Source organism: Balaenoptera physalus (assembly GCF_965194825.1).
Source record: "Balaenoptera physalus genome assembly, chromosome: 1".
NCBI classification, from domain to species: Eukaryota; Metazoa; Chordata; class Mammalia; order Artiodactyla; family Balaenopteridae; genus Balaenoptera; species Balaenoptera physalus.
This window is the reverse complement of record NC_138882.1, coordinates 142891886-142918978: the sequence shown is the minus strand read 5'-3', so window position 1 is coordinate 142918978 and position 27093 is coordinate 142891886. Positions and strand designations below refer to the sequence as shown.

The 27093-nt window shown below is 41.6% G+C and overlaps 1 pseudogene across 1 annotated transcript; it reads left to right on the top strand.

Annotated features, from left to right (window-relative positions):
* The first annotated feature begins 849 nt into the window (after positions 1-849).
* Positions 850-10200, top strand: LOC309657101 (small integral membrane protein 10-like protein 2A pseudogene; annotated as a pseudogene). Its single transcript has one exon. The product of its transcript is annotated as a small integral membrane protein 10-like protein 2A pseudogene (transcript).
* Positions 10201-27093: the final 16893 nt, after the last annotated feature.

Sequence of the window (27093 nt, the reverse complement as noted above, 5' to 3'; positions counted from 1 at the left end):
GGTGGCTCTTGCTGTGGGGCATGGGCTCTAGGCATGCAGGCTTCAGTAGTTGTTGCACATGGGCTCAGTAGTTGTGGCTCGCGGGCTCTAGAGCACAGGCTCAGTAGTTGTGGCGCATGGGCTTAGTTGCTCCACGGCACGTGGGATCTTCCCGGACCAGGGCTCGAACCCATGTCTCCTGCATTGGCAGGCGGATTCTTAACCACTGTGCCACCAGGGAAGCCCCAAGCTATTCTTTTCTACTTCACCCAAAACTCTGTCTCCAAGATTCAGTTCAACACTAGTGCACAGAGGCCGAGCTTTCAGCATCAGTAGCAGCATATTCAATCCATGGGTCCTGGTAGGGTTAAGTACCACAGGGATCTTTGCATGACCACGAAGTACTATGATCTGTTCAACTGAAAATAACCAATGAAGCCATTGTGTAAGATAGCGCATTGCTTTATACTGGACTTGAATATGCATAAGGAGTAGCAGGCCCAAAGATTTAAGAGGAAATTATGGAAGAAGTTAAAATTTTTAAGTGTTAAATTCTATCCATTGAGGTAATATACTTTCCTGAAAATTGGGGAAAACTAGATATCAGTAGCAGAACATCTTGACACAGCCATAGAAAAGTAGTGATCATAAAACAAGATTACAAGTGAGAGGACAGAACTCCTTGATGCCTCCCTTGTTCATGGGAGTGTGGCTGAAGTTTGGTGGTCAAAGCAGGGAATGAGGAACTGGCCAAGCCAGAAGAGCCCAGAGTGGTGGGCTGCTGCCCTCCAAGTCCCTGGGGTGGGGGAGGGGCATCCGGACTCAGAAGTCAGCCTCCTTCCATAGAAGGGATTCCTTGCTGTGCCATCGTCTAGGTATTCTATTTCTTACTCTGCCTTTGGGCCCAAAAGCAGCAGGCTAATGTGCCTTCTGTATTTCCAAGACAGGGTAGCATAATGCAGCATTTCCCAAACTTTGATGAGAAAAAGCTTTGTTGGCAGCACACCTATTAATATCTCCAGAACAATGTTCCTCGTGACACACTGATCTAATGTAATGTGTATACATAGGTGAATAAACTCTGGCCAATGTTCAAGATAAGGGAAATAATCCTTGTATTATGCTTTCATCTTGCTTTCAATTTTAAACGTTGGTTTTTCTTTAAACAAGGACTTCTGACTCACTGAAGCTCTTTGTGCAAGGAGGTATGTTTGCATTTCAAAGTCTCATGTTTCCTAAGAAAGCCAAGTTCTGAAAACACATTTTGCTGTGATAAAGACTTTTCTGAGATTATAAAGCTAAACAAAAAGTACAATGAATTTAAAAGTTCTTTCTTACCATGGATTTAGCAACAAGAGACCCCAAAATACTTATTTATACAATCTTCTTTGCCTATGAATCCACTGGGCAACTACGTAACCAACAGGTTAAATAAACACATATAGTTGTACATATGTGGGTGGGTTCATGGGTAGTAACTGTAGGGTATGTGTCCTTCAGGAATATTAACTGTTCTCCTCCAGCTGGGTGACTTTGACAAACCATTTCCTACGTATATTTCAATCTTGCCATCTGAAAAATGAAGGTGTTGGATTATAGTATTTTTAATACTTCCCCAAAGATGAGAATCCCGAGAAGTAGTGGTTAAATATTAAGATTACTAAACCCTCTATTTGAACTTCTGATTAAATGGACCTAGGTTGTTTGTTTATTTTTTGTTTGTTTGCTTATACGCTTGTTTGTTCATTTGTTTTTAAACAAAGGCTCTAGGTCCTTATCTTAAAGGAATTTGAAAACTTGATTAGGTGACTCAGGGACTTTCCATCTCTGCCATTCTATAATTGTATGACTCAGTGAGGTGGGAGATCCACTAGCCCCCTCAACAGAAGCTTACTGTAGTTAAGATGAGACCTTGGCCTTCCCTGGTGGTTCAGTGGTTGAGAGTCTGCCTGGCAATGCAGGGGACACAGGTTCGAGCCCTGGTCCGGGAAGATCTCACATGCCACGGAGCAACTAAGCCCGTTCGCCACAACTACTGAGCCTGTGCTCTAGAGCCCGCGAGCCACAACTAGTGAGCCCGTGTGCCGCAACTACTAAAGCCCACGCGCCTAGAGCCCGTGCTCCGCAACAAGAGAAGCCACTGCAATGAGAAGCCCGCGCACCGCAACAAAGAGTAGCCCCCGCTCGCCACAACTAGAGAAAGCCCGCGTACAGCAACGAAGACCCAACGCAGCCAAAAATAAACAAATAAATAAATAAATTTAAAAAAAAAAACAGATGAGACCTTGGGGGACTTCCCTGGTGGTGCAGTGGTTAAGAATTTGCCTCCCAATGCAGGGGACGGTTTTGATCCCTGGTCAGTGAACTAGATCCCACTTGCATGCCACAACTAAGAGTTCGCATGCCACAACCAAGACCAGGGACAACCAAAAATAAATTAATTAATTAAATTAAATTTTAAAAAAAAGATGAGACCTTGGGAAATTTCTCTTTCTTAGGTTCTCCCGCATGAAGAGTGGCATCCAGATAAGTTTGTGTGAAATAGCTATCTACCTCTCATAAGTCAAGGAGATGATAAGCCCTATGAGAACAACAAACCCTAGTTATGTGGTGGTTATTAAAACTGTGAACACTCTTCCCCTTAACTCTCCTGATGTGTTCTCTTAAATAAATGTCCCACTCAGGGTCCTAGCGTCTGTCCTCCTCCCCAAACCTCACGGTGATAACTTTCAACATCCAGAAATGGTTTGAGAACCGCATAACTCCATGACCTGTTGTCAAACCTCAAACTCCTAGAAACACCAAGTCTGATCACTTACTTTTTCTTCTCTGGAAGCCAGTTGGTCCCCCTGAGACTGACCCAACCATTTCTGGGAACTGGTTGGAAAAATGAAGTCTTGTTTTCCAACCAATCCTTTGAGATAATCATAAGACAGAAGGCTAAAAGGTCCTGTGACTTTAGTTTCTCTAAAAGAAAACCTATAGGACAGCACCCAAACACAATCATCTCAGTTTTAATTTTTAAAACTTAAGTTGCACCTTCCCCTGTCCAAATCAATGATTCATGCAGGGAGGAAAGCAGCATCGTGTTTTGTTGCTGAAAGACTGTAATCTCCTTCTCTGAACATCTTTAAGAACAGTGCTGGGCGGCGGCCCGAGCGCAGCCAGAGGAGGAGGAGGACGCCCGCCCTGCACCGCAGCTCGCATCTGCGGCCGCGCGATCCACCTCCCGCGCCACTTCCCCCGCGTGCGTCCCTCTGGCCGCGGAGCCGGCGAGAGGCCACACCAGACCGATGGCGGCGGCCCTCTCGGGCCTGGCTGTACGGCTGTCGCGCTCGGCCGCGACCGGCGGCTCGTACGGCGCCTTCTGCAAGGGGCTCACGCGCACGCTGATCACCTACTTCGACCTGGCCTGGAGTTCTGCGCATGAACTTCCCCTACTTTACGTCGTGGCTTCGGTGATTCTCAACGTGCGCCTGCAGGTACATATTTAGAGCAACTAACTTGTGGCACTGTGGGGGGGTGCCCAGCAGGATGGCTGAGCTCCACCCACCAGCTCACCCGCCCTAGAGCAAAGCGACCAGCTCGCCTCGCGCACACAGACTTGCCAGCCGGTCTCGCCATTGCCCCATCTTTTCATATAAATGGGCGGCTAGAAATCATTTGCTGAAAGCCTGCAATATAACCAAAAAAGCCTAAGATATAATTAAATGTTGAATCTCAAGGAAATAGCTAATTCAAAGAACAGAACTTAAAAATCTGAAAATCCTCAGAAATACTTGAGAAGTTCTTGCATCCATAAAACAAAAGACAACACCGAATGTAGGGAAATGACAATAAGCATAGGATGCCCTAAGGGGGAAAAAGGAAAAGTTACTAACAACTTAAAAAACGATAAACTGTACAAGAACGGTCAAAATAGGAGACAAATCTTCCAAATTAGAAGAAGAAGAGAAGAGACTTCCAACTGAATGGAATCGATTCTAGGCAACAGACGGATGGAGCTAGACAGAGGACATTTACAACATGATCTGGAAGGCATACATTTCTTCATCCCAAAAGAAAAAACAATGGCAAACAGAACCTACTGGGAAAAACAAACATTTCAAACTGTACAAGGAGAGCATGCTTCACATATGAAGCAACCTCAGATGTGGCCTGTTTTTCAGCCGTTGCCTGGAGTGTGAGAAAGGGAATCTGAACGCTGGCATGTGGCTCAAGACTCTGCAGTCACAGAAAATCCAATCATAGGGTTCAACTTTGCTATTCAGTGAACAGTGTTTAAATAATCATTGCGATGGAAATATTAGTTACGCATTTTCATTTTTAGAGTAAATCTCTAGGCAAAGCAGGGGAAACAATTATAGTTATAGAACAGAGTGGGAATGTTAACCAACTTTGACAAGTACAGGCAACAAGTTGGCAGGCAGAGAGGAAGAAATGGAATAGTGGTGTTATTCTCCTAAACTAGGAAGTCCACATACTGTCTCTAGTTGAAAGAATAAGACAGATTTAGGGGTTAGATTTTTTAAGTGAACAAGGTAACCAACAAAAGAGTTAAAAATAGTGATACAACCAAATGGAGGGGGGAGGAAATCCAAGGGGACAGCAGGAAGTCAGCAGAAAATGCCTCATGTCATCAAGTTAAGAAATAGTAAGAAAAGCATATTATTAGGAAAAATGGAGTTAACCTCTAAACAGACATGTAAAAGTTTTTGCCTCTGGGTTGGGAAAGCAAAAGTTGAGAAGGGTGGATGGGGATTTACTGCTTTTCATTATATGTCCTTTTGTACTGGTTGATTTTCCTAAATCCCTTATATGCATGTATTACTTTGATTAAAAGTTAAAACTTATTCAAAATGAATTTACTGCAATTTTTAAAAAAAGAGTTTTGATCAGAGTGAGAGAAAAGAATTGACCCTAGGGAAAGGAAATATAGATATGAGACTGATGAGGTTAAGTGAAAATCCTGAAATCCTGAATTTGAAATGCCAAGTATCAGTATGAACTCATGATATATATATATATTTCTTTTTAATAAATTTATTTATTTTTGGCTGAGTTGGATCTTTGTTGCTGCTCGAGGGCTTTCTCTAGTTGCAGCGAGTGGGGGCTACTCTTCGTTGCGGTGTGCGGGCTTCTCATTGCGGTGGCTTCTCTTGTTGCGGAGCACGGGCTCTAGGCGCACGGGCTTCAGTAGTTGTGGCACGCGGGCTCAGTAGTTGTGACTCACGGGCTTAGTTGCTCCGCGGCCTGTGGGATCTTCCCGGACCAGGGCTCTAACCCATGTCCCCTGCATTGGCAGGTGGATTCTTAAACACTGTGCCACCAGGGAAGCCCAACTCATGATATATTTTATCTTAAAAAAACAAAATGTATTTTCTAGCTCTGTCCATGGAAAAGGCCTAGAAACAATGAACCAACCAAGTAGAATAAAGACATGTAGTACACAGATTGTGATCCTTAAATCCTATTTTCCACCAAAAAGAGCCAGGGCTCCTTGGAGAAATGGATGATTCCAAATCTAGGGTAGAAGATTACACGGCAAGCTTGGATTGTGTTGCCATGCTAGAAAGCAAGGAGACTATTAAAGACCACTAAGATTATGTCAGAAGAACTTGGGAGCTAACTTAAAGAGGATCCCACTAGTCAAAGATGGGACAATTTGAGCACTAATAAAAATAATCACTGTAATGTATGGAAACAATCAAACATATTAAAAATCCATGAATTTATTATGATGTGCTTAAGTCATCATTGGTCAAAAAAAAAAGTGCACTGGTCATATTTGGTGGACCCTAGGGAATCAACTCATTATTTTGAAAACTTGTAAATAAAGGAAAAGAATCAAGCACTTAGCCTCTTTGCTGTACAATCTGTAATTCAGCCAAGTAATGGATTAGGAGAAGTTTCTCTTTATAGAGTATTTCAGCTAAATACATTGTAAAGGAATGATATAATTTGACTATTGCCAACTTACACTTCTTAATGTATCTATATAATGATCATCAATAGCTGCTAATATCACAAACAAAGAAACAACCAGACTATTCGTCTCCTGATGGAAATATACACCATCCAGGAAGTATTCTTGCCAACAAACTCAAATTGGAATCTGATTAAGTTTCTAGATCTAACCACAAATTTACAGGACATACAGGGGTCAGAGAAAGATGAAAGCAGGAAAATACAGACTATATGGAAAACTTTATAAGACACTGACCCAGTTTCCTCAATGAATAAATTGCAAAGAAAAGAAGAAAAAGGAAAGAAGGTGACTTTTAGGTTAAAATAGACAAACGTATCAACTGTTCAATGCATGGATTTCATTTGGATCCTGATTCTAACTAAAAATAGTAAACAATTATGAGACAGTCAGGAAGTTTGAACACAGGCTAAATATATAATGATATTAAGGACTGTTACTTTTTTAAAGTGTAGAAATCATTCTGGTTGTGTTAAAAATAGTTCTTATATTTTAAATACTCACACCTATTTATGGAAAAATGATATAATGCCTGACATTTGCTTCAAAGTAATCTGGCTTGTGGGGAGTAGAGAGTATAGAGGGAAACTAGATGGGTTATGAATTGATAGTTATTAAGCTGGATGATGGTTACATGGGGTCTCATTATGCCAGTCTCTCTACTGTTGTATACAGTAAAATTTTTCCAAAATAAAAAAAAGGATTGATCATCCCCTCTCTTGGAAGGATTCACCTTGCACATTCTTTTCTTTTTCTTTTGGCTGTGTTGGGTCTTCGTTACTGCACACAGGCTTTCTCTAGTTGCAGCGAGCGGGGGCTACTCTTCGTTGCGGTGCGCAGGCTTCTCGTTGTGGTGGCTTCTCTTGTTGCAGAGCACAGGCTCTAGGCGCATGGGCTTCAGTAGTTGTGGCACGTGGGCTCAATACTTGTGGCTCGTGGGCTCAGTAGTTGTGGCTCGTGGGCTCTAGAGCACAGGCTCAGTAGTTGTGGCGCACGGGCTTAGTTGCTCCAGGGCATGTGCAATCTTCCCGGACCAGGGATCGAACCCGTGTCCTCTACACGGGCAGGCGGATTCTTATCCACTGAGCCATGAGGGAAGTCCCTACCTTGCACATTCTTGAAGGTGGCCAAGGAAGTCACCCTTTGTTCTCATTCCTGTGGGATGAGCTATGCATGGAGATGGCAGAAGCTGGATGACCCTGCTTTATTCTTTCACCATATTGAGGTGTTTCAAAATAAGTGATTTGAATAAACATTCAAAAGCAACTTTTTCCAACATCAACTTATTGCAGTTATTTGAGGTGGGGGTGGAAGGCCACAGAGGACCATGATGTCAGACTCCAGAACACAAATTTTTTCCCCCTAACATGATTTAAAACTCAAACCATCTTCACATGCCTTTCTGAGGCCAGAAGGACAATCCTGGGCTCTTGGCCAGAACCAACCCCCCACCTTTTCAGGACCAGTGTCTTTCCTCTCACTTCTTTAAAGAATGGAGAAGAGCAGAAAAACCTGGAAAACATTATGCACCTTTGACAAAAGTAAAATAAAAACATACTGTGTCAATTTCTCACAGACACTGTAGTCAGAACCTCATTTTATTTTCAGATGTGTGGGAGAGTCTTCTGTTAGATGCTCAGTCCAGCACAGCAGGGAGAAAACAGGATACACTGTAACTAGGTTGTAAATAGATTTAAACCCCTTGGGTCACCCTGCCTTTAGTTTCCTAATGCCCTGCCCCACAACGGAAATGACAGGGCCAATATCCTCAATCTCAGAGGTTTTCAAAATTTCGTTCTTCACACAACTCTGGAATTTCTTATGTGCACAGACTAAATAGAAACAAAGCCAAATTCATGACAAATGACTTTTTAAAAACTTGAAATAAAACAAGCATTTTTCTGAACAGGAAGAGTAACAGACGCAAAGAAAGCCACCCAAATTGTTTTCTTCACATGCTGAGCTTCATATCTGTCCTTCACACTTATTCCGGATCCACGTTGCCCTTTTCATTAATTTGCTTGTGGATTTGAACCCACTTTGATTCCCATCCTGTCCATAAAACCTTCAGTCTCTCTTGAGAACCAAGGTCTAGGCTGAGGAAGTTGCAGTTAGAAACAAAAGTGAGTTAATAATACCAGGCAAAAAGTATTAAGTAAAGCCTGCTAAACTTTCTTCATGCCTTCTTGCTTGTAACGCTTGCATGACCCTCTGAGGTAGCTGCTCTTATTTCCTCCATTTCACAGTTGAAGGAACCAAAGCTTCAAAGGGCTACAACTAGTAAGAGACTCAGCTATGACTGGAACAAATTTCTGTTTTACTCCAAAGCTCAAGCCTGTAATCACTGCGATAAACCTTTTACCAGGAAACTTTGGAAGGGACTAAGCTATTTATGTTAAAAGTAGCAGAACTTTGTAGGGAAGATGCCAAGGCAGTAAGACATAGTAAGAAAGGGTACAGGCTGCTTCGTATGATTGTGCATATTGTGTACTGCACAACTCCAGGGGGCGCCACTCACACTATTGTTTATGGAAATGGTGCCTTTGAAGTTGTGCTGGGCACCACCTGCATGGCCATATGCCTTTAATGGGCATGGGCCTTGAAATTTAAATAAGCTCCTCTGATCTTTGACCTTCATTTCATTTCTCTGAGCTTTAACTTCATCACGTGCAAACTGGGGCTGCCAATAAATGCAGAACAGGCAATACTGCTAAGATGACTGTACCCCTGTGGCTATTAGAGTGGTTATGAATATACAGTTTATGAGTACTGTACCTAGAAAGCAACTTCTCCCAGAGTACTCTTCCTGGGGGGGTACAAGATCACTGTGAATTGTGTTTGGCCAAGTGCAAGTCTCCTTCTCCTCCTTCTGAACCTCTACAGGCAGGAGTGCCAAGACCTCAGTCTTTGAACATCTTCTCTGCCTATACTCATTCTCAAGGTGATCTCATGCAGGCCCATAGCTCAAATGCCATCTAAAGATGATAACTCTTAAATTTTACCTCCAGCACTATGCTCTCCTTGAGCTTCAGGTCTTATGTCCATCTTGACATTCCCATTTGGACATCTAATAGGCCCCTGAAACTAACATAATTTAAGATATCCACACACGCAACAAAACCAAACATAAATATATGGGACTACATCAAACTAAAAAACTGCACAGCAAGAGAAATAATCAACAAAATGAAAAGGCAACCAGTGTAATGGGAGAAAATATTTGCTAAATACATTATATATAATAAGGGGTTAATACCCAGAATATATGAGGAACTCATATAACTCGGTGGTAAAACATAATTCAATTTGAAAATGGGCAAAGGGACTTCCCTGGTGGTGCAGTGGTTAAGAATCCGCCTGCCAATGCAGGGGACATGGGTTCGAGTCCTGGTCCGGGAAGATCCCACATGCTGCGGAGCTACTAAGCCCGTGCGCCACAACTACTGAGCCCACAAGCCACAACTACTGAAGCCCGTGTGCCTAGAGCCCGTGCTCCGCAACAAGAGAAGCCACAGCAATGAGAAGCCCGCACACCGCAACAAAGAGTAACCCCCACTCATTGCAACTAGAGAAAGCCTGCACACAGCAACGAAGACCCAACACAGCCAAAAATAAATAAACTAATTTAAAAAAAAAAATGGGCAAAGGACCTGAATAAACATTTTTCCAAAGAAGACATACGAATGGCCAACAAGTACAAGAAAAGGTGTTCAACAGCACTAATCATCAGGGAACTGAAAATCAAAACCACAATGAGATACCATCTCACAGCTGTTGGAATGGCTGTTATCAAAAAGACAAGAGATAAGTGCTGTTGAGGATGTGGAGAAAAGGGAATCCTTGTAGATCATTGGTGGGAATGTAAATTGGTGCAGCCATTATGTGCCAAAACAGTACAGAGTTTCCCCGAAAAACTAAAATAGAAGTGCTATATGATCCAGCAATCCCACTTCTGAGTATATATCCAAAGGAAATGAAATCACCGTTTCAAAAAGATATCTGCACCCCCCATGTTCACTGCAGCATCATTACAATAGCCAAGACATGGAAACAACCTAAGTGTTCATCAGTGGATGAATGGATAAAGAAAATGTGATACACACACACACACACACACACAAACACACACACACACTGGAATATTATTCAACCGTAGAAAGAAGAAAATCCTGCCATTTGCTACAACATGGATGAAACTTGAAGGCATTATGCTAAGTGAAGTAAGTCAGACAGAACAAGACAACTAGCATATGCTCTCACTTATATGTGGAATCCTAAAAAAAATCTTTAAAAAATCATAGGAACAGAGAGTAAATTGGTGATTGTTGAGGTTGTGGGGGAAGAAATGAGGTGAAAGTGGTCAAAGGTACAAGTGTTCAGTTATAAGATGAATAAGTTCTGGGGATGTAATGTACAGCATGGTGACTATAGTTAACAATATTTGAAAGTTGCTAAGAGAGCAGATTTTAACACACACACGCAAAGGTAATTGTGAGGTGACGGATGTGTAACTAACCTTACTGTGGTAATCATTTTGCAATATATGTGTATATCAAATCATCACGTCGAGAATAGATCATTGCTTATCTTTGCTAATAAAATCATGCAAATATTGCAAAAAAAAATCATCACGCTGTACACCATAACCTTACACAATGTTATATGTCAATTATATCTCAATAAAGCTGGAAAAAAATAAACTCATTCAAGTTAAAAAAAAAAAAAATCCAAAATGGAACGTGTGCTTTTGACCCTTAACCTGCTCTTCCCCAGTCCTGTCAAAGTCACCACCATCCACCCAGCTGCTCAAATCAAAAGCAAGTCCTCTCAACTGTGACCTTCAACATTTATCCTTACTGTGACCTACTCTCCCTACTTCCACTGGCTGCTGGTCTGTGTGTGTCTGTAGGTGTGTGTGTGTGTGTGTGTGTGTGTGTGTGTGTGTACGTCAGTGGGTTCCATGTGTTATATGTGTTATTCATGCAGAGAAAGTGTTTTGTCTTTCAGTATGTGAGTTCCAGTTTTCCTTTTAAAGCCTTGTCTTCAGGGGTGGGCCCTAATTACCAAACTGCTTTTATTGCTCTCAGTCTCAAAACAAAACAGACAATCTTAGTCCTGCCTTGACCACAAGCATCTTGAAGGAGTTTGTCTCTTCTCTTACCCTCTACTTCCTTCCAAGTCGCTGACTCTTCCACCCTCTCTATTCTCACCCACGCAGTACCCTACTCACACTGTTCTTGTTAAGGCCACCAATAAGCTCCTAATTGCCAGATCCAAAGGATTATCTGTAGGTAAAGTATGATTATCCTAATCATACTGGACCTCTCTGCTCATTGGAAATTGCTGGACTTTCCTGCTGCTGTGGGTCCTGCAGCCCCCGTGGGTCCTGAGGCCCCTGCACCTTGCATTGCTCCCACCACTCTGGCTGAAAGGGGTCAGACTTTTTTGGTGACTCTCCTTCAGACTTCACCCTTAATCCTCCTCTCTTCTCAGTCTATACCAGTGGTTCTTAAACTTCTCTTTTTCAAGAACACCTTCGAAAATATGTTGAAAGCTATGAGACACTCTTTCCTGAAAAAAAAAAAATTGCCTATGTTCATGGATACACAATATTTTAAGTAATTTCAGGGTTCCCTCACACCCTGAAGGCACGTTCGACCCCCTGCTCTACTTTCTCAGCCTGGGGGATGCCAACAATTCCCTGGGCTTCAAGGGTCACCGTATGTTGATGGTTTTCAAATGTGTACCTTGAACAGCAATTATTCTCCAAAACCCTAATCTTATATCCTCAATATCCAACTCAAATATCTCTGTTTATCCCAAAGCACCTTATGCTCAATGTATCCCAACCTAGCCTGAATATTTGGCAGTCCCTGTCTGATTTCTCCTCCAAGTGGATGACATCGCCATGCATCCCAATCACCAAAAAGAAACCTGCTCTTCCTCTCCCTCCTCTTGCAATTTCCCAGGCTCAAGCCCTTCTCATCTCTTACTTGGATTACTGGAGGAGGCTTCTATTTGGTCTGCCTCTTTCCCACATTGCCCTCTTCCAAGCCACCCTCTACACTGCAGCTACATTTATCTTTATCGACCGCTGCACTGCTCATGGCAGTACCTCCCCAAGTGTGTTTCCAAGAATACAGTCTGTGTGATGTAATTGGTGTTATAGGAACAAAAAAAAGTTATCATGGTCAATTAAGTTGGAGAAAAGAGTAAAAATTAGTTAGGTTTAATTACCTCTCAGAATCTTCAATATGCTAAAACACATTTTGGAACTCCATCCGGGGGGTGTGAAACAAAGCTTTTGTCAAGCGTTCTGGTGACAAAAGCCTAGGGTTCTTTGGATTATGCTTTGGATAGGACTGGCCTACAAGTTGAAATTTCATTTCCTTCTCTATTTTTTCTTCCAATTTCCAGCTGCTCTTCTTGATAATGTTGACAATGGGAGGACAGCAGTGTTGTACTCTGGATTCAGGAAGACCAAGGTTTAAATTTCAGCCCAAGACTTTTGGTCAAATTATTTAATCTCTCAGAACATGGGCTGGCTGGTCTCCATGTGCCCCTCACGAGGCTTACCTCTATAGGCTGCGTCATCCAGGCGTCCCTGTCCTCTGGCTTCCAGTTGGTTTTGGCCCGTGGAAGCCAGTGGTGGGAGCCCAGCGGGTGGAGCAGTGGGAGAAGAGAGAACAGGGTATTCAATTCCCCCACCCCGACCTCCCTGCCCTGTTGTAACGCAGTGTTTTGGCCCTCTGACCCTCTCCTGGCTCCAGCTGTCTCCTGTCTGGGTCAGTCTCTCCCCCTCCTTCCCTTTAGACCCTGGGGTGATAGAGGCTTCCAGCTGTTGCTAATCCCCCGTGGTTTCATCATCGCTTGTTAGTTCCTTTAACTCTGTTCACACCTCTGTAAATAGTCCATTCCTTAAACTCTCTTCAGTTAACCCCCCTGAGTATACCATCCGTTTCCTGCTGGATCCCTGACAGTAGAGAACTTTAGTCTCCTTACAAAATGGGGATTGTAACACCCACCTCACGGGGCTACTGAGAGCATTCGGTGAAAGTACATGAGTGTGTCAAGTCCCAGCACAGTGCCTGGTACGCAGCAGTGCTCGCTAAAGGAGAGAGGACTTCCCTAGTCCTGCTTCCTCTGCCTGCCTCCCAGATAGTCACATACATGGGAATCTTCCTGCTCCCTTGCCAGTGACCCAGGCTGAGATGCGTAAAGGGAAATAGTGCCAAGCCCCAGTCTGAAAATGCAAAGCTGCCACAGGGACCCAGGTTCCACTCAGCAGCCACGGAGCAGGGCTGACCTGCAGGTCCCATTACAGGGCTCTGGAACAGAGGGTCCTAATAACTGAAACAGTGAGGGTCAGGGTGCCTATGTGCTCAGCAGTCCTCTGGGAAGAAAGCTGCTTCTGTACTGGCCCCAGATGGCCTGTGTCCCCACACTGGCCAATTGTTTCCCAAGGAGGAAATCCTTCCAGTTCCAAATCGATTCCCTGTCCCCCATTAAAGTGAATAAAGTGGCCTTGAATGGGGGATGCTCTTTGGAAGGGGAGGTCACTTGAACTAGGTTTCCAGTACATTTCCCAAGAGGCATAAATTGGGAAAATTTTAAAGGAGTGATAGTAGAAATAATATCTTAGAGAAGATTTAGTGAGTCTGCAGGTAAGTGAACTGTTTGTTTCACTTCAAATTTACTCACGCTGAGCCCTCATAAAGGAAATTCACGTATTGGGTATGTTGGGCAATACAAGCCCAGCTTGTGGCACGTAATCAGAATGCAACTTAATTTTGTTTTCTACCATCTCTTTAAATGGATTCAGTGGGAGAATTCTTCCCATACCTCTTGAAAACTCAGGGAGTTGTTCTGATCACTCTTAAAACCCCGTAGAACACAGAAACAAATTCAGAAATAAAATTATCCAGTACGTTATGCAACATTCAAGCTTTACTCAAAGGCAAGCCTCCTCCCCACTCCAGGAGATCTCAGAGAGAAATTCTCTACCAGGACTACAGTACATCCCGTGGCAGAGGTGCCAGCTGCAGGAACTTTGAACCCTCCCAACACCCTGGGGCCTGAAAGATTTCAAATACAAAACTTCTCCTGGCATCACGGGGCCCCCATATTGGTCTACCACAAGGGGATATGATTGGAGGAATGGCTCCGGTGCCAAAATGAGGACACAGAAACAAAAGCCGAGCAAGGAGAGGAGGTGGGACTCTGCACCCTCTGGGAGGGTGAGCAAGGAAGGTTTCATGGCCCTCTTCCCCTGTGGCTCTTTGCCTTCCCAAAGCAGGGCCAAGTGCCCCCAAGACACTGAGACTTTCCCAGGAATGAGGAGGATCTAGCTTGGATAGCACAGTATGCCCTAAGTTCAAGCAGTCCACCAGTAGGAGAACGGGGGTTTTAAGTCTCAACAACCCATAGTGAATGCAAGCTTGGGGGGTGGGGTAAAAAAGGAGAGGGTGTCACAGGGCAGCTGTCAAATTAAATGTCTCTATCCTCCAGGCCAATCTCCAGGACTCTCTACGGTATGCTGACAGGCTGAGGCATAGCTCCAGAAGCTTATTTGGACAACTGCAGATCTGCAGAGATGGTGAAACTGCAAGTCTAAGCATATCTCCCTGGGTCAGGCAGGACACAGGTAGGTCATGAATGGCATCCAAACACCTGGGCTAGAGCTATTTGGGAAGTAGGGTGTGAAGGAAGCCCTAGGCCAAGGTTGGCCTGAGTATATTCTCTAGACTTAGGGTTGAGAGGGTTGTGGTCACAGCCGCTCCATTTGATGCCACCCTTTTCAACACACCCCCACCAGACTCACTACCTAGGGCCCCTACTGTGGCAGGCAGAATAATGATGCCTCAGAGATGTTCACGTCTTAATCCACCAGACCAGATACTACATTACCTCACAAGGCAAAAGGGACTTGCGGACGTGATTAAATTAAGGATCTTAAGTTAGGGAGGTTTTCCTCCATAATCCAGGTAGATGGGCCCAAAATTATCACATGGGTCTTTATAGGAGGGAGGCAGCTATGTCAGAGTCAGAGAAGGAGACGTAACAACAGAAGCAGTGGTCGGAGTGATGCATTTACTGGCTTTGAAGAGGAAAGGGGGCCACAAGCCAAGGAATGTGGGCAGCCTCTGGAAGCTAGAAAGGCAAGGATTCTCCCCTACAGCCTCCAGAAAGAATGCAGCCTTGACAACACCTTGACTTTAACCAGTGAAACTGATCTCAGACTTCTGACCTCCAGAACTATAACATAATTTGTGTTGTTTTAAGCCACTATTTTTTTTAGTAAATTGTTACAGCAGCAACATGGGAAACTATAAATGTGGCAAGAGAATATTGAGATGATTCTTTCAGGATCCTAAAGCCCCAGTCAAAAATAATCTTAATGAGACCACAACTCCCCACCTCACCCCTGTCCAATGATACCATTTTTACTGCAGGAGATCCCCCTTCCAAATCTGGAAGTTTCAGGGCTGTTCACATCCAGACTTTAGTCTCTATCAGGGACACCATACTGTGTCTCAGCAATGGACATAGCTGTCCCTCTTCATGGGCTGATTCCCAGTTCTGGAGTGGATGTATTTTTGATATGAGGAAGGGTCCCCTTTTGGAGAGAAAGCCCCTGATGGAGCATTCTCCCTCACCAATGATGGCATTCATTCAAAGATAATGGTGACTCATTGGGTGGTAGTGGGAATAAATGGCCAGTTTTCATAATTTCTGTATAAGAAACATCGGCAGGTGCTAAATAGTATTCAAGTATCCCTGGAGGAAGAGATTAGGAATTAGAAATACTGGGGTTAAAAAGACACTCCAGCCTAACATCAATACTGAGTGTTAACATTATTAGAACTATGTATTATAATTAACTTTATTATACAACTTTTGGTTTTCTCTCAAGTTAATAATTGCCTTGGTTTTGTTTGTTTCGTTTTCTAGGTAACCATCACTTTTTAATTTTCAAACTCTGGTACTGAAGTGTAAATCTCTCAAGATGTTCAAACACATGAGGCAATTGACCTGCTTTATTTTTTTCTTGGTTACATGCCTCCTGAGTCCCTCTAGCCTCCCACTCCCCTCTGAACTGGTTCCCCTCTAGGCTGACCACAAGGGCTCTTCTGCTGGATTAGCTCCATTTTGGGGTTAGGAGTACTAAATTGGCTGAGAGGTACCCTAAAGGAAACAGCCTTGGAGTATGTGCAGGTTCAGATTTTTTTCCTAAAGAGACTTTATAGCCCCAATTCATACAGGGAACATTCTCAGTCATATTGGACTTAACCCCAACCCCCAATCAACCTCTCACATTTTTAAACTGTTAGTGTGTCCCACATTTTTAAACTGTAAATCTGACAAACAAAGATGGCTAGCAGGATCTCAGGGTGGAGATAAGTGAACACAGACCTGAGAAGAAGAAGCTGTTAATAGCGCCAGGATAGTAGCCCTGGCCTCTAGTATACAAGGGGGCTCGAGGTCACACTAGTCCCTGGCCAGTCACCTGGAGGGGTAAGTGTTCTAGAGACTCTGGCTGAAGGGAGCCACAGTACCAACTGCATTCTGGACGCCAGATAAAGAAATGGGAGCTATGGATGAAAAATGACGATGTCATGTTGAATAATCTTTTCCCTAGTTTCCTAATTTCTTAGCCAATTGTCCTAGAGCATGTGTTCTCAAATGAAGGTGACAAAATCTTAGATGTTACAATGGTTCGTGGCAACAACATGATCAATCAATTATCAGTACATAAACAGATATACAGTATATCTGTGATATTAAAATTTTATGGGGAGAAGGGTGACTTGGAAAATTCACTTAAAAAGTTCCTTAGGAGGGAAATAGCAAAAAAAAATATTTTTTTTAAGGTTGAGAAATGCTCTTCTAGAGAAAGTTGGTTTTGATTACTGGTCTCTTCAGAATGTATTTTTTAATCTATTTTATTCGATTATTAAAATTTGAGTGAAATGGAAAAGTGGATTGTTTCCTGTTGTGTTCATGGCTGGAAAAATAATTCCTACAAAGCCTGCATCATATCAGGACCCATTAATAGTCATGGCACAGGAAGCGAAGGTAGAAACAAGGGACCCAGGTTTACCTATTAGTAATTGTCCAGGTTTATAAAAATCAGAGAGTGGCGGAACACCTTGTGTATGAAATTTTCACCCAGGCATAAGATAGGGATGGTTTGTACTTGCTTCCAGCACCAACTTGATGGTGAGACTACTTGTGTTCATAGCAGTTGCCTGGAATAACATCTCAGTGCTAATGAATGGACTTCCATCATAAGTTTGCATTCTGTGGGTATGCCTTAACGACCCTAATAATCAACTATTCCACCACCTTTGAAAATACTGTAGTGAAAATTGACTGAGAATAATTCGAATAGCCTCGAATAGCAGCTTTCAGAGGCAAACTTGGGAGCCCGGTGGTAAAACATTGGGTACCTTGAATCTATCAATTGTTCGAAGAAAGAGGTCAGACTGCTCAAACCACAGATCCAGCACTGGGCTGGGAGTGACTGGGATAGAGAGTGGGATTTAAGTGGGCCCAGCTGGATAACTATTGTTTTACTTGATGAATGCTTTTAAAGAACAGCGCCAGGACTTCCTTGGTGGTCCAGTGGTTAAGACTCCACGCTTCCAAGGCCGAAGCCATGGGCTCGATCCCTGGTGGGCTCGATCCCTGGTTTAGGACACTAGGATCCTGCATGACACCCGGCTATGGGAAAAAAATAAAATAAAAGGATAGAGCCTGCAAAAAGAAGCTCCCAATTTTCATTCTCACATTATTTCAGATTCCAAATGCAGAGGATCTGAATGTGTCCAGCCCTCTTAAGTTTTTGTTCTGTTCGTGAGACGAACTGATGATAATGATTAATCTTTCCTCCCATCTTCCGTTCCTCCGCCCCCAGCTCAGTGTTGATTGTATCACGTGAGCTGGAGCAGGAGCCTCCGATGAGGCTGGGCTTCCAGGAAGTGCTTGCCGCTGAGGTCACCACGTCGCTGTGCAGGTTTTTCTGGAGGGAGAATGACATGTGAGTACACCAATGACGGTCTCCATACACGCAGGCCTGTGGGCAGTCAGAAACACAGACCCTGCCGTGTAACTTACAAAATAATTAACTGGTAATACTTGTTGTCAGTGAAACCAAACTGCCCTGGCGGGATGAACACTGACATGTGTGGGAAGGTCAGGTAGGCCCAGAACTTGCTGGCTCCGTGGGGACGGCTCCACCTCTTCTGGCCCCAGAGGAACCTGATCTCCCAGCGGATAGGACTGTGAATCCACCACTGGCCTTAGCAACGTGGAAGAGGTTTCAGTGGTGACCTGGGACAAATCCTGAACGGAGTGGGTGGGAGGGAGAATGAGGGGAGAAGGAATTGGAGACGGTGAGAACTGACTACTTTTTCAAGTATTTTGATGCAAAAATGAGTAAAGAAATGGGACAGTAGTTGGGGCAGGGGGAGGGAGAGTTGGGATCAAGAGAAGATGGAAAATGGAAGAGATAATTGTTCAGTTTTACGCTCATGGAGGGGGGCAGGGGGCAGACTGACGATGTCAGCTGCAATGGATGATCAATCAATTCGATGGAAGGCTTCAATGCAGTTGAAAGATTGCTGAGTTGGGACATGAGAGGCAGAAAGTTGGAGAGTTATAGTTGAGATGATGAAGAGCCCAGACACTATCTTAAACCCACAGGAAGGTATCCTGCAGAGGGATGCAGGATACTGCCAGAGTGAGGGAGCCTTATTAAATTCTGCTGAGAAGGCTTCTAGCTCCGCGGAGGACCATGAGGGTAAGGGCCTGCTGTATGGATGGTTGAGTAGCAACCCTGGAACACCTAGGTCCCCAAGGACCTGGGAAACGGCCACAGTGTCAGCCCTGGGCTGCCTATCTCAGGACTTCCATGTAGGAGAGAAGAATCTTCTCTCACTTAGGTTACTGTTATTTTGGTTCTCAGTTCTTTGCAGCTGAACCTAATTCTAACTAATATAAATAAGTAATTTTAAAAAGCCTGTGTAGCAAAATTACGAAATTATATGTTAGATAAAATAGAATTGGGGGCTAAAAGTAATAAGCAGTGAGAAAGAAGGGCAATACCTGATAATAAAAGGAACATTTTGCCCCCCCCCAAAATCGTGAACTTAAAGGCATTTATTAACATACTATGTTATATAAATATGTATATGTATTTAAATAGACTTCATTTTTTAGAGCAGTTTTATGTTTACAGAAAAATTGAATGATTTACCCCCCTACCTCCACACATGCATAGCCTCCCCCGTTATCAACATCCCTCACCAAAGTGGTACATTAGCTCCAATCAATGAACCTACACTGACACATCATTATCACCCAGAGTCCATAGTTCACATTAGGATTCACTCTTGGTGTTGTACATTCTATGGGTTTGGACAAATGTACAATGACATGTACTTACCATTACAGTATCATGCAGAGTAGTTTCGTGTCCTAAAAATCCTCTGCTCCACCTGTTCATCCCTCCCTCCCCACTAACTCCAGTCAACTATTTATCATTTTACTGTCTCCGTAGTTTTGCCTTTTCTATAATGTCATATAGTTGGACTCATCCAGTAGAGAGCCTTTTCAGATCTGGCTTCTTTTACTTAGTAATAAGCATTTAAATATGCTTGATGTCTTTTCATGGCTTGATAGCTCATTTCTTTTTTAATGAGGAACATTTTTCCATTGTCTGGATGTACCACAACTTATTTATTCATTCACCTACTATAAAACATCTTGGTTGGTTCCAGGTTTTGGTAATTATGTATAAAGCTGTTATAATATCCATGTGCAGGTTTTCGTGTGAACATAAGTTTTAACTCCTTTGGATAAATACCAAGGAGTGTGACTGCTGGATTTTTATGGTAGGAATATGATTATAAAAAACCACCAAACTGTCTTCCAAATTGGCTGTACCATTTTGCATTCCTACCAGCAATGAATGAGAGTTCCTGTTACTTCACATCCTCACCAGCATTTTGGTGTTGTCAGTGTTCTGGATTTGGGCCATTCTAATAGGCATGTAGTGGTATCCCTTTGTTGTTTTAATTTGCACTTCCCTGATGACATATGATGTGGACCATCTTTTCATATACTTACTTGCCATCCTTATATCTTCTTCAGTGAGGTGTCTGTTAAAGTCTTTGGCCCATTTTGAAACCAAGTTGTTTGTGTTCTTATTGCTGAGTTTTAAAAGTTCTTTATATATTTTGGAAAACAGTCCTTTTTCAGACTGTATTTTGAAAAGCCTGTGGCTTGTCTTTTCATTCTTTTGGCAGTGTCTTTCACAGAGAAGAACTTTTTAATTTTAATGAAGGCCACCCTATCTTTCTTTCATGGATTGCGCCTTTAATGTTGCATCGAAAAAGTCATCACCAAACCCAAGATCATCTATATTTTCTCCTATGTTATCTTTTAAGAGTTTCACAGTTTTGGGACTTCTCTGGCAGTCCAGTGGTTAAGACTCTGTGCTTCCACTGCAAGGGGCAAGGATTCGATCCCTGGTCAGGGAACTAAGATCCCACGTGCCGTACGGTGTGGCCAAAAACAGCCCAAAAAACGGTTTCACAGTTTTGCATTTTACATTTAGGTCTGTGGTATAAGGTCTGAGTCTAGATTCTTTTGTTTTATGTGGATGTCCAATTGTTCCAGCACCATTTGCTGAAAACACTGTCTTTGCTTCATTGTTTTGTCTTTGCTCCTTTGTCAAAGATCAGTTGACTATATTTATGGGGGTCTGTATCTGGGCTCTTTATTCTGTTCCACTGATCTATTTGTCTTCATTTTTTTTCTTTTTTTTGCCAATACACACTGACATGATTACTGTAGCCTTATAGCATATCTCGAAGTCGGGTAGTATCCATCCTCCAACTTTGTTCTTCTCTTTCAATATTGTGCACGTTATATTTTAATATACTCCTATCAGACATGATAGCTCAAATGGACTAAAAAATTAGTACTAAATAAACAGAGTATAAATATACAAAGAGTGACCATGTATTATGTCCCAAAGTTTATTCCTACTGGCAGACAACAGAATCTACTCAAGCTAATTTAAGCAGAAAGGAACTAATAAGATATTAGGTACCTCCTTGATTCTCCAAGAGGGCCAGAGAGCCAGGCTTGTAGACCATGTAGCCAGCACTGAAGTGGTCAGGGCCCCATAGAACCAGAAAAAAATGCCTAACCACATCATGGACCGCCCCAGCTGAAACTTAACAGCCATCACCTCTGCCACCTGCACTCTGCACTTTGGACGGTAGGGAGAAGATGCCAGTCAGTGCTCCCTGTATGAGGCTCAAGTCTGGTTCAGCATGTCTTCTTGGGGGAAGCTAGTTAGATAAATTCTCTCCACACTGGGAAAGTCACCAGCCCAGACAGTTTACAGATAAGCTCTCCCAAAACTTTATAGGATAAATAAGCTCTTACACGTTTTTTCAGAGAATAGAAAAATAGGGAAAATACCCAATTTATTTTATGAGACTAGTACAACTTTGATATCCAAATAATTAAGAAGATAAAATTATAAGCCAATTTCTCTTATGAATTAAAAAAATTAAATTAAAATATTTTTGTCAAGTTTAACACTACATTAAGAAACAAACAAAAAACTAAAAACATCATGACCAAGTAGGGCCTTTGGGGAACACCAGGCTGAGAGAAGTAGCCTAGTGTATAATTAAGACAGCAGGTTCTGGAGCCAGTGTGTCTGCTACTTCCTAGCTGTGTGACCTTGGCCAATTTGCCTAACCTCTCTGTGCCTTGGTTTTCTTACCTGTAAAATGAATGTGATAATAGTTCCTACCTCATAGAATTTTTATGCAGATTATATGAGTGATATAAGTCAAGAACTTAGAAAAGAGCCTCAATTAGTTGTCATTATCTCATCAAATGAAGTAGCTACAGTGCCAAATAAAGAAAGATGAGACACAAGACTGGCATCAGCAGCAGATACTGGCCAAAGATGGCAACCAATCAGAAATCTCTTATCCCTGATGCTCAAATGCCAACCTAGGAGGACAAAGGATGCCACTCTGGGATGGGTAGAACCCAGAATTAACTGTGTTTTGAACATAACGTGACAAAGAAATTATTGAATTGAACTGAATTTCCCTGAATGGGAGCAATCAGATTTTTGCATTAGGCAGAATAGAGGCTCACAGTCCGAATTCAAACACACAGTTACATTTTAGCGCTCCTGAGTCAAGGCTGTGAACAGGGCCAGCTGCATAATTTGCAGGGCCCAGTGCAAGATAAAAATGCAAGGCTCCTTGTTCAAAAAGCAGGAAAAATATGCTGTTAAAGGTCCTAAAAACGGAATGCTTTTTCCTTTCTTCCAAGGTCTCTCTCTCAACTTGCCATGGTACTTTTAATTTGCTATTTCATGTCATTCAAGTAAAGAAAAATTAAAAATTTAAATTATTAGCATGAATTTTACCATACATCTTTATTTTGCACAATGGCAGTTTTAAGTGCAAATTTAAGAACATTTAACTCATATGTGAAATCACTGAAATCACCCTATTCATGTTTCAAAGCTCACACATGAATGTGTATTTTGTTCTTACCAGGACAGTGGAAATGCTGCGCAAAACGAACCTAACTGGCTTTATTTCACTGCATGATACACACACATTCTACCAACACGCTTCACCTTCACCTTACTAAGTAAGGAAGGACTTAAAGCAAAGGAACTATGGATTGCCCTGACTTTCCTTTTCCTTCTATAACAAGCAGCATTCATAACGTTCCTTGTATTCACTTCAAGTCTTGCTGGAGATCCATGCATCACGGGCCCATCAGAAGCCACGGGAAGGAGTCTTATAAGGAGGTTCAGTGTGGAAAGAAAACACGGAGGGTAACACTTCCCTTAGAGAAAACTGTTTTGAGGGAGTAATGGAGGTGGGAGCCACACTGAAGAGAGTAGAGTTGTGAGGGGGAGGTCAGGAAATAGGGACAGTAAATATTAACAAATCTTAATTGGCTCTGAAGAATAGGAAAGGGCAGCATCTAGAGAGTTATGCAGGGTTTTGAGGAACGATTTGGTTTTTTGTTTTTTGGTTTTTTTATAAATTTATTTATTTTATTTTTGGCTGCATTGAGTCTTCATTGCTGCACACGGGCTTTCTCTAGTTGTGGCAAGCGGGGGCTACTCTTCATTGTGGTGCGCGGGCTTCTCATTGCGGTGGCTTCTCCTGTTGTGGAGCATGGGCACTAGGGTGTGCAGGCTTCAGTAGTTGTGACACACGGGCTCAGTAATTGTGGCTCGCGGGCCTAGCTGCTCCGTGGCATGTGGGATCTTCCCGGACCAGGGATCGAACCTGTGTTCCCTGCATTGGCAGGCGGATTCTCAACCACTGTGCCACCAGGGAAGCCCTGTTTTTTTAAATATTATTTTAAAAATTAAAACAATTAATTAAATTTTTTTAACTTTGTTTTAATACTCCCATCTGAATCTTAGGTCATTTAACACAGTTTTCCAGAGCATATCATCTTCATTTCCAGTTAAGTTGTTTGAGATACAGCATTTTTAAATCTGTGGATGATGCTGTTACTGTAAATTTTTAAAAATGTTTGTTACTTTTTTTTGAGGTATAGTTCATTTACAATACTTTTAAAATTTTTAATTAGTTTTTATTTTTTATTTTATTTTCTGGCTGCACCGTGTGGCTTGTGGGATCTTAGTTCCCCCACCAGGGAATGAACCTGGGACCCCAGCACTGGAAGCATAGAGTCCTAACCACTGGACCGCCAGGGAATTCCCTATAATATTATACTAATTTCAAGTGTACAGCATGGTGATTCAGAATTTTTATGGATGATACTCTGATTAAAGTTATTATAAAATATTGGCTATATTCCCTGTGATGTGCAATTACCCTTGTAGCTTATTTATTTTATACATAGTAGTTTGTACCTCTTAATCCCTTACCCCTATTTTATCCCTCCCCTATCCCTTTCCCCACTGGTAATCACTAGTTTCTTCTCTATATCTGTGAGTCTGTTTCTGTTCTGTTATATTCATTCATTTGTTTTATTTTTTAGATTCCACATGCAAGTGATGACATACAGTATTTGTCTTTCTCCATCTGACTTATATCACTAAGTATAATACCCACCAGGTCTATTTGTATTGTTCCAAATGGCAAAATTTAATTCTTCTCTGTAGCTGAGTAGTACTGCAATTTTTTAAAACTGAAGTTTAGTTACAGTGTTGTGTTAGTTTCAGGTATACAGTAAAGTGATTCAGTTATATACATATATTTTTTTCTTTTTCATATTCTTTTCCATTATAGGTTATTACAAGATATTGAATATAGTTCCCTGTGCTATGCAGTAGGTCCTTGTTTTTTTATCTCTTTTATATATAGTAGTGTGTATTTGTTAATCCCAAACTCCTAATTTATCCCTCCCTGTCCTTCCTCCTTTAGTGACCATAAATTTGTTTTCTATGTGTGAGTCTATTTCTATTTTGTAAATAAGTGCATTTGTATCATATTTTTAGATTCCACATATAAGTGATATCATATGATATTTGTCTTTGTCTGACTTACTTCACTTAGTATGATAATCCCTAGGTCTATCCATGTTGCTGCAAATGGCATTATTTCATTCTTTTTTATGGCTGAGTAATATTCCATTGTATATATATACCACATCTTGTCTATCCATTCATCTGTCGATGGACATTTAGGTTGCTACCACGTCTTAGTTATTATAAATAGTGTTGCTATTAACATTGGGGTGCATGTATCTTTTTGAATTAGAGTTTTCATCTTTTCCAGGTATATGCCCAGGAGTGGGATTGCTGGATCATATGGTAACTCTATTTTTAGTTTTGTAAGGGACCTCCATACTGTACTCCATAGTGGCTGTACCAATTTACATTTCCACCAACAGTGTAGGAGGGTTCTCTTTTCTCCACACCCTCTCCAGCATTTATTATTTGTCAACTTTTTGATTATGGCCATTCTGACCAGGGTGAGGTGATACCTCATTGTAATTTTGATTTGCATTTCTCTAATAATTAGCGATGTTGAGCACCTTTTCATGTGCCTGTGGGCCACCTGTATGTCTTCTTTGGAGGAATGTCCGTTTCGGTCTTCTGCCCATTTTTTGATTGGGTTGTTTGTTTTTGATATTGAGCTGTATGAGCTATGGTATATTTTGGAAATTAAGCCCTTGTCAGTCACATCATTTGCAAATATTTTCTCCCATTCAGTAGGTGGTCTTTTCATTTTGTTGATGGTTTCCTTTGCTGTGCAAAAGCTTTTAAGTTTAATTAGGTCCCATTTGTTTATTTGTCCTTGTGTTTTCTTTGCATTAGAAAACATATCCCAAAAATATTGCTATGATTTATGTCAAAGAGTGTTCTGCCCACATTTTCTTCTACGATTTTTATGGTTTCAGGTCTTACATTTATGTCTTTAATCCATTTTGAGTTTACTTTTGTATATGGTGTGAGAAAATATTCTAATTTCATTCTTTTATGTGTAGCTGTCCTGTTTTCCCAGCACCACTTATGGAAGAGACAGTCTTTTCCCCATGTGTATTCTTGCCTCCTTTGTCATAGATTAATTGACTACAAATGTGTGGGTTTATTTCTGGGTTCTGTATTCTGTTCCATTGATCTATGTGTCTGTTTTTGTGCCAGTACCATACTGTTTTGTTTACTGTAGCCTTGTAGCATAATCTGAAGTCATAGAGCATGATTCCTCCAGCTCCGTTTTTCTTTCTCAAGATTGTTTTTGTTATTCAGGGTCTTTTGTGTTTCCATTCAAATTTTAAAATTATTTGCTCTAATTCTGTGAAAACTGCCCATGGTATTTTGATAGGGATTGTACTGAATCTGTAGATTGCCTTGGGTAGTATGGTCATTTTAACAATATTAATTCTTCCAGTCCATGAACACAGTTTATCCTTCTATCTGTTTATGTCATCTTCAATCTTTTTCATCAGTGTCTTATAGTTTTCCGAGTATAGATCTTTTACTTCCTTAGTTAGAATTATCCCTAGGTATTTTATTCTTTTTGATGTGATGGTAAATGGGATTGTTTCCTTAATTTCTCTTTTGGATAGTTTGTTGTTAGTGTATAGAAATGCAACAGATTCTGTATATTAATTTGGCATCCTGCAACTTTACTGAATTCAATGATGAGCTCTAGTAGTTTTTTGGTGACCTCTTTAGTATTTTCTATGTATAGTATCATGTCATCTGCAAACAGTGAAGGTTTTACTTCTTTCTTTCCAATTTGGATTCCTTTTATTTATTTTTCTTCTCTGATTGCTGTGGCTAGGACTTCCAAAACTATGTTGAATAAAAGTGGCAAAAGTGGACATCATTGTCTTGTTCCTGATCTTAGAGGAAATGCTTTTGGCTTTTCACGATTGAGTATGATGTTAGCTGTGGGTTTGTCATATATGGCCTTTATTATGTTGAGGTATGTTCCCTCTGTGCCCACTTCCTGGAGTGTTTTTATTAGAAATGAATGTTGAATTTTGTCAAAAGCTTTTTCTGCATCTACTGAGATTATTATATGGTTTTTATTCTTCAATTTGTTAATGTGGTATTTGGTCGATTTGTGATATTGAACCATCCTTGTATCCCTGGGATAAATCCCACTTGATCATGGTGTATGATCCTTTTAATGTATTGTTGGAGTCAGTTTGCTAATATTTTGTTGAGGATTTTTGCATCTATGTTCCTCAGTGACATTGGCTTATAATTTTCTTTTTTGTGTGTGTGATATCTTTGGTTTTGGTATCAGGGTGATGGCAGACTCAGAGAATGAGTTCGGAAGTGTTCCTTCCTCTGCAATATTTTGGAATAGTTTAAGAAGGCTAGGTGTTAATTCTTCTCTAAATGTTTGGTAGAATTCACCTGTAAAGTCATCAGGTCCTGGACTTTTGTTTATTGTGAGTTTTTTAAATTACTGATTCAATTTCATTACTGGTAATTGGTCTGTTCATATTTTCTATTTCTTCCTGGTTCAATCTTGGGAGAGTGTACGTTTCTAGGAATTTGTCCATTTCTTCTAGGTTGTCCATTTTATTGCTGTACAGTTGCTAATAGTAGTCTCTTATGATCCTTTGTATTT